The sequence below is a fragment of the Blennius ocellaris genome, assembly GCF_963422515.1.
Source record: "Blennius ocellaris genome assembly, contig: SCAFFOLD_87, whole genome shotgun sequence".
In the NCBI taxonomy this organism is placed as follows: domain Eukaryota; kingdom Metazoa; phylum Chordata; class Actinopteri; order Blenniiformes; family Blenniidae; genus Blennius; species Blennius ocellaris.
In genome coordinates, this window is record NW_027662210.1 from 8245 (window position 1) to 15000 (window position 6756).

Below are 6756 nucleotides of genomic sequence, written 5' to 3' on the forward strand. Positions count from 1 at the left end.
CTCTCTCTCTCTCTCAGTAAAGTTGAAGGTCTCTCTCTCTGTCTCTCTCTCTCTCTCTCTCTCTCTCAGTAAAGTTGAAGGTCTCTCTCTCTGTCTCTCTCTCTCTCTCTCTCTCAGTAAAGTTGAAGGTCTCTCTCTCTGTCTCTCTCTCTCTCTCTCAGTCTCTCTCTCTCTCTCTCTCTCTCTCAGTGTCTCTCTCTCTCTCTCTCTCTCAGTAAAGTTGAAGGTCTCTCTCTCTCAGTCTCTCTCTCTCTGTCTCTCTCTCGCTCTCTCTCTCTCAGAGTCTCTCTGTCTCTCTCTCTCTCTCTCTCTCAGAGTCTCTCGCTCTCTCTCTCTCTCTCTCAGTAAAGTTGAAGGTCTCTCTCTCTGTCTCTCTCTCTCTCTCTCTCAGTCTCTCTCTCTCTCTCTCTCTCTCTCAGTGTCTCTCTCTCTCTCTCTCAGTAAAGTTGAAGGTCTCTCTCTCTCAGTCTCTCTCTCTCTGTCTCTCTCTCTCTCTCTCTCTCTCAGAGTCTCTCGCTCTCTCTCTCTCTCTCTCAGTAAAGTTGAAGGTCTCTCAGTCTCAGATCACTAATCACAGTTTCTCACACTGAATCCTTCTGAGTGTCAGCAACACATTTTTACACACACACACACACACATACACACATACACACACATACACACACACACACACACACACACACACACACACACACACACACACACACACACACACACACACACACACACACACAGCATCAGTGACAGCTCGTGGGCTAAATATACCCTGAGTGACAAAGGCAGGTGACCAGGCTCCTCTACAGGCTGCTGTGGGGGGGGGGGGGGGGGGGGGGTCACAGGGTGTGAAGGGGGTGTAGGGGGGGGTGAAGGGGGAGGGGGGGGGGGGGTGAAGACGACCTCCGCTGCTCGGAGCCCAGCAGCTCAGATCCCCACGCTGCCCCACCGCCGGGTCGCCCCGCTGCTCTAAGCCAGCTGGTCTGGCTTACCGACTCTCCTTCTCCTGGTTCTGGTTCTGGTTCTGGTCCTGGTTCTGGTCCTGGTTTGACGGGAACCGGACTGGTCTGACCCCTGGACCTGCAGGACCAGACCCGCAGCTGGAGCTGCTGGGAAAAACCTTCCAGGTGAAGACGCTCGAGCTGGTGAGTGAGAGGAGGGACGTTACTGGGAGTGGCCAGCAGGGGGCAGCGGGGGGCCGTAGGGGGGCCGCAGGGGCCACCAGGGGGGCCGCAGGGGGCAGCAGGGGGGTCGTAGGGGCCAGCGGGGGGGCCGTAGGGGCCAGCGGGGGGGTCGTAGGGGGCAGCAGCCCGCTGTTCTACAGCCAAACTCTTTAAAATGAGCAGTTCGTCACTTTATAAAGTTTGATTTGTTGCTTCTACATTTAAAAACCTCTGAAGTGAAAAAGCGTCTGTTGGAGGTCAAACACCTTCGTCTGTAATATTTGTGGGATTTATCTTTTTATTCAGTATTTCTGTGGCAAACAGATTAAAAGTTTCGGGGGGAATTTAACTTTATTTTCTTTTTTTATTTGAAAAAAGCTTTTTTGTTTTAGTTGGTGTAGATTTTTTGTCTTTAAGGATCAAACCTGAGACTCTGCTGGTCCTTTAACTTTTATACGCTGGTAAAGAGAAAGAAACTTTTATAAAAAGATTTAAGCTTTAAAAAGAAGTTGTGATAAAATTAAACAAAATCTGTATTTAAAATTGTGTTTCTTTCTATAACTCTATAAAATAAAACTTTCCAAACTGAAAACTTCAGCAGTTGGTTTTCATCTTTTATATTTTAATATTATATAAGTTTATAGTCACTCAGCCAGTCAATATATAATCCAGGATATAATCAAAATACAATCTGTGTAAATTATATCATCACTCTTGTTGTTTACTTGTTGTTTTGACTTGTTTTTGAAACGTTTTTTCTTTATATTTGGTAGAATTCTGTGGCTGTTTGTTAGTTTTCGGCCATTTTAATCAAAATTCTGACTTTGTACCGTCAGATAGAACCTCCGTGTGTCTCGTTCTGTCTCGTTCTGTCTCGTTTGTGTCTCGTTTGTGTCTCGTTCTGTCTCGTTCTGTCTCGTTCTGTGTCTCGTTCTGTGTCTCGTTCTGTCTCGTTCTGTCTCGTTCTGTCTCGTTTGTGTCTCGTTCTGTCTCGTTCTGTCTCGTTCTGTGTCTCGTTCTGTGTCTCGTTCTGTGTCTCGTTCTGTCTCGTTATGCCTCGTTCTGTCTCGTTTGTGTCTCGTTGTGTCTCGTTCTGTGTCTCGTTCTGTCTCGTTTGTGTCTCGTTCTGTCTCGTTCTGTCTCGTTCTGTCTCGTTCTGTGTCTCGTTCTGTCTCGTTCTGTGTCTCGTTCTGTCTCGTTCTGTCTCGTTTGTGTCTCGTTCTGTGTCTCGTTCTGTGTCTCGTTCTGTCTCGTTTGTGTCTCGTTCTGTTTCGTTCTGTCTCGTTCTGTCTCGTTCTGTCTCGTTCTGTCTCGTTCTGTCTCGTTCTGCCTCGTTCTGTCTCGTTCTGTCTCGTTCTGTGTCGTTCTGTTTCGTTCTGTTTCGTTCTGTCTCGTTCTGTCTCGTTCTGTTTCGTTCTGTCTCGTTCTGTTTCGTTCTGTCTCGTTCTGTTTCGTTCTGTCTCGTTCTGTCTCGTTCTGTCTCGTTCTGTCTCGTTCTGTCTCGTTCTGTTTCGTTCTGTCTCGTTCTGTTTCGTTCTGTCTCGTTCTGTTTCGTTCTGTCTCGTTCTGTGTCTCGTTCTGCCTCGTTCTGTGTCTCGTTCTGTCTCGTTCTGCCTTGTTCTGCCTCGTTCTGCCTCGTTCTGTCTCGTTCTGTCTCGTTCTGTCTCGTTCTGCCTCATTCTGCCTCGTTCTGCCTCGTTCTGCCTCGTTCTGTCTCGTTCTGTCTCGTTCTGTCTCGTTCTGTGTCTCGTTCTGCCTCGTTCTGTGTCTCGTTCTGTCTCGTTCTGCCTCGTTCTGTCTCGTTCTGTCTCATTTGTGTCTCGTTCTGTCTCGTTCTGTGTCTCGTTCTGCCTCGTTCTGTCTCGTTTGTGTCTCGTTCTGTCTCGTTCTGTCTCTTTCTGTCTCGTTCTGTCTCGTTCTGTCTCATTCTGTGTCTCGTTCTATCTCGTTCTGTCTCGTTCTGTCTCGTTCTGTCTCGTTCTGTCTCTTTGTCCACCTGTTGGGACGTTTTGTCTCTTTCAGTCTCATTGTGTGTCTCTTTGTTTCATGTGAGTCTCTTGTCTCTGGTCACGTGTTTTTTCTCCTCTCAGTTCATCTCGTTGTTTCACTTTATTGAAACAAGAAACGCGTGAAGACGATATGAGCAGTTCCACTAGTGTCCGCCGGGGGGCGGCAGTGAGCCTCAGGAGAGTTTTAGACTTCAGAAACTTGTTGAAAACTTCAACTAAACTTTACTTTTAACGGAAAAAAAACCACATTAAAAACTGTTTGTATGAGTTAAACTCTTGTTTTCTGTGGTTTTTCTGTGTTTTGTTACTTTCAGTGATTTTATTTAACGCGGAAACATGGCGTGTGTGTGTGTGCGTGTGTGTGTGTGTGTGTGTGTGTGTGTGTGTGTGTGTGTGTGTGTGTGTGTGTGTGTGTGTGTGTGTGTGTGTGTGTGTGTGTGTGTGTGTGTGTGTGTGTGTGTGTAGGTGCTCGCGGATGGACTGAACCGCAGGACGGATCGCACGCACGGCGGGACACACGGGACCGGGCGCGCGGAGGTGAGGAGGAGGAGGAAGAGGAGGAGGAAGGAGGGAAGGAGGGGGGGGTGCGCGTGCCTGCGTGAGATGCGGGTGTCAGTGCGGGTTCGATCAACAGGAACACGCAGCAGCAGCAGCTTGTTTTTCTTTCCTCGGTCGGACTTTTACGCACGACTTTTACGCGCGACTCGTCCCGGGACGGAGGCACCGGGGCGCCGCTGGTTCCCGAGGAGCGCTGCGGTGTGTGGATCCCGGAGCCCGGAGCCCGGAGCCCGGTGAGCGCGCGGACAGCCCGCGGTCCTCTGATGGAAGCGGTGTGGAGGCTCGTCAGTGACGGAGCAGAGGGGTGGAGGTTCCGGGCGGCGGCAGCAGCGGGTGAGGACGTTTGGAACGGAGGGGGAATCAAACCGGGGAACTCCGGAGACGTTGACCTGCAGGGCCGCACTGAGCCCCGGGGGGGGGGGGGGGGCAGATCTGGGCTGTATTTACCCCCCCGGGGGGGGGAACTCAGAACCGCTGTCTTGATTTCAGAGTTTTCTGTTGAAGATCGTCCTGGAAACGACTTCCAGGTGTTGGACGCAGGTTTTCTTTAAGACGAGTCGTCGAGACGAGTCCTTATGATGAAAGACTCTGTGGGGTTCAGGTCCTGGAGCCAAACAGCTCACCTGGACCGGCTCACCTGGACCGGTCCAGGTGAGCCGGTCCTCGTCCTCCTCGCTCGGTTTCCCTTCATCACCTTTCATGTTAAATATATTTCTGATCTATTTAGTAACTCAACATCAATTTGTTCACAATATATTTATTTATTTTCGACCAGAGGTCAGAGGTTGTCGGTTCGATTCCCACAGCTGGCAGGTCACCACGGTGGGTCCCTGAGCGTGACCTTTGACCCCCCCCCCCATCAGCCCCCCCCAGGCCACGCCCCCACATCCTGGGACCAGGAGGACAAATCCCCCGAAAGAGTTTTAGTTCATCACTTCTTAATCGTTTATCTATATTTTATTATATATTTTATATATATTTTATATATATTTTATATATATTTAATAAACTCCAGCAACATCGCCGATAAATAATTGATCAATAGAATAAACAAAACCTTCTTTCACAACTTTGCTCGATCAGAACGGCGCCGCCTAGTGACCGACAGGAGAACCGCAGTGTTTTCAGTGTTTCTGCCGTTTCCATGGAGACGGACATCCCGGAGCTCCGGTTTCTAATGGGTGGAGCTCTGATCTCTGATGGGTGGAGCTTTGGTCTCTGATGGGTGGAGCTCTGGTCTCTGATGGGTGGAGCTTTGGTCTCTGATGGGTGGAGCTTTGGTCTCTAATGGGTGGAGCTCTGGTCTCTGATGGGTGGAGCTTTGGTCCCTGATGGGTGGAGCTTTGGTCTCTAATGGATGGAGCTCTGGTCTCTGATGGGTGGAGCTTTGGTCTCTAATGGATGGAGCTCTGGTCTCTGATGGGTGGAGCTTTGGTCTCTAATGGGTGGAGCTCTGGTCTCTGATGGGTGGAGCTTTGGTCTCTAATGGATGGAGCTCTGGTCTCTGATGGGTGGAGCTTTGGTCTCTAATGGATGGAGCTCTGGTCTCTGATGGGTGGAGCTCTGGTCTCTGATGGGTGGAGCTTTGGTCTCTGATGGGTGGAGCTTTGGTCTCTGATGGGTGGAACTTTGGTCTCTAATGGATGGAGCTCTGGTCTCTGATGGGTGGAGCTTTGGTCTCTGATGGGTGGAGCTCTGGTCTCTGATGGGTGGAGCTTTGGTCTCTGATGGGTGGAGCTCTGGTCTCTGATGGGTGGAGCTTTGGTCTCTAATGGATGGAGCGCTGGTCTCTGATGGGTGGAGCTTTGGTCTCTAATGGATGGAGCTCTGGTCTCTGATGGGTGGAGCTTTGGTCTCTAATGGATGGAGCGCTGGTCTCTGATGGGTGGAGCTCCAGTCTCTAATGGGTGGAGCTCTAGTCTCTAATGGGTGGAGCTCTAGTCTCTGATGGGTGGAGCTTTGGTCTCTAATGGTGGAGCTCTGGTCTCTGATGGGTGGAGCTCCGGTCTCTAATGGGTGGAGCTCTGGTCTCTGATGGGTGGAGCTTTGGTCTCTAATGGTGGAGCTCTGGTCTCTGATGGGTGGAGCTCCGGTCTCTAATGGGTGGAGCTCTAGTCTCTAATGGGTGGAGCTCTAGTCTCTAATGGGTGAAGCTCCGGTCTCTAATGGGTGGAGCTCTAGTCTCTAATGGGTGGAGCTCTAGTCTCTAATGGGTGGAGCTCTAGTCTCTAATGGGTGGAGCTCTGGTCTCTAATGGGTGGAGCCCACCTTCACTTTGTCTCAAACTTCCCCGAGACGCCACCGCGAAGGCTAGCAAGCTAGCATTAGCCTCAGAACCTCGCGGTCGGGGTGAAAAATCTCCCAGAATGCAACAGCAGTTTTGCGTTTCCGCGGCGTCGTTCTGAGAACGACGCCCGTTCACACGGAGACGGCAGAACCACTGACAACCACGTAGTTGGTATGGTGGGCCACTAGTTGGCGCTGTTTCCATGACGACGATGTCGCCACCGCGTTTTTGAAAAGTTCCTGAAAACGTTGTGTCCAGTGACTCCGCCCTCCACAAACAGAAACACAAAACTCTGCCAGACGTCTGAGTTTTCACTCGTCACGCAAACTACGTCGTTTCCACCTGCAGCGCGGTGGAAATGCCGCCGCCGCCGCCGTCGTTGAAGTGTTTTTCGTGGGAGCGGCTGAGGAAAACGCTTTGATCTCCAGTCACAAAGCAGCTCCTGTCGTTCCAGGGTAGAAAGTTCACTTTTATTTTTGGAGTCGTTCTGTTTTACACCACAGAGGCTATAAATAGCTGTCAGGTGTGTGTGTGTGTGTGTGTGTGTGTGTGTGTGTGTGTGTGTGTGTGTGTGTGTGTGTGTGTGTGTGTGTGTGTGTGTGTGTGTGTGTGTGTGTGTGTGTGTGTGTGTGTGTGATCCCGGAGCAGATCAAACTGTGTGTTAAGCCCCGCCTCCAGACGAGTGCCCACACGCTGCTTCCCGGTGATTCTCTCCTGAAAACTCCCTCCTGCTGCGTGAGCGGCT

At 50.7% G+C, this 6756-nt stretch overlaps 1 protein-coding gene across 5 annotated transcripts in view; it reads left to right on the top strand.

Moving 5' to 3' along the window:
- Nucleotides 1-906: 906 nt before the first annotated feature.
- Nucleotides 907-6756, top strand: part of LOC308148113 (myocyte-specific enhancer factor 2C-like) — a 21719-nt gene continuing 15869 nt past the window's right edge. For 4 of the 5 annotated variants that reach the window (XM_080521544.1, XM_080521546.1, XM_080521547.1 and 1 more), the window contains exons 1-2: nucleotides 907-1139; nucleotides 3632-3703. The gene's annotated coding sequence lies outside the window, so the exon portion shown is untranslated. Of the gene's footprint in view, nucleotides 1140-3631; nucleotides 3704-3791; nucleotides 4058-6756 lie in introns of those variants that run through there. The other variant, XM_080521545.1, reaches the window with a different exon arrangement.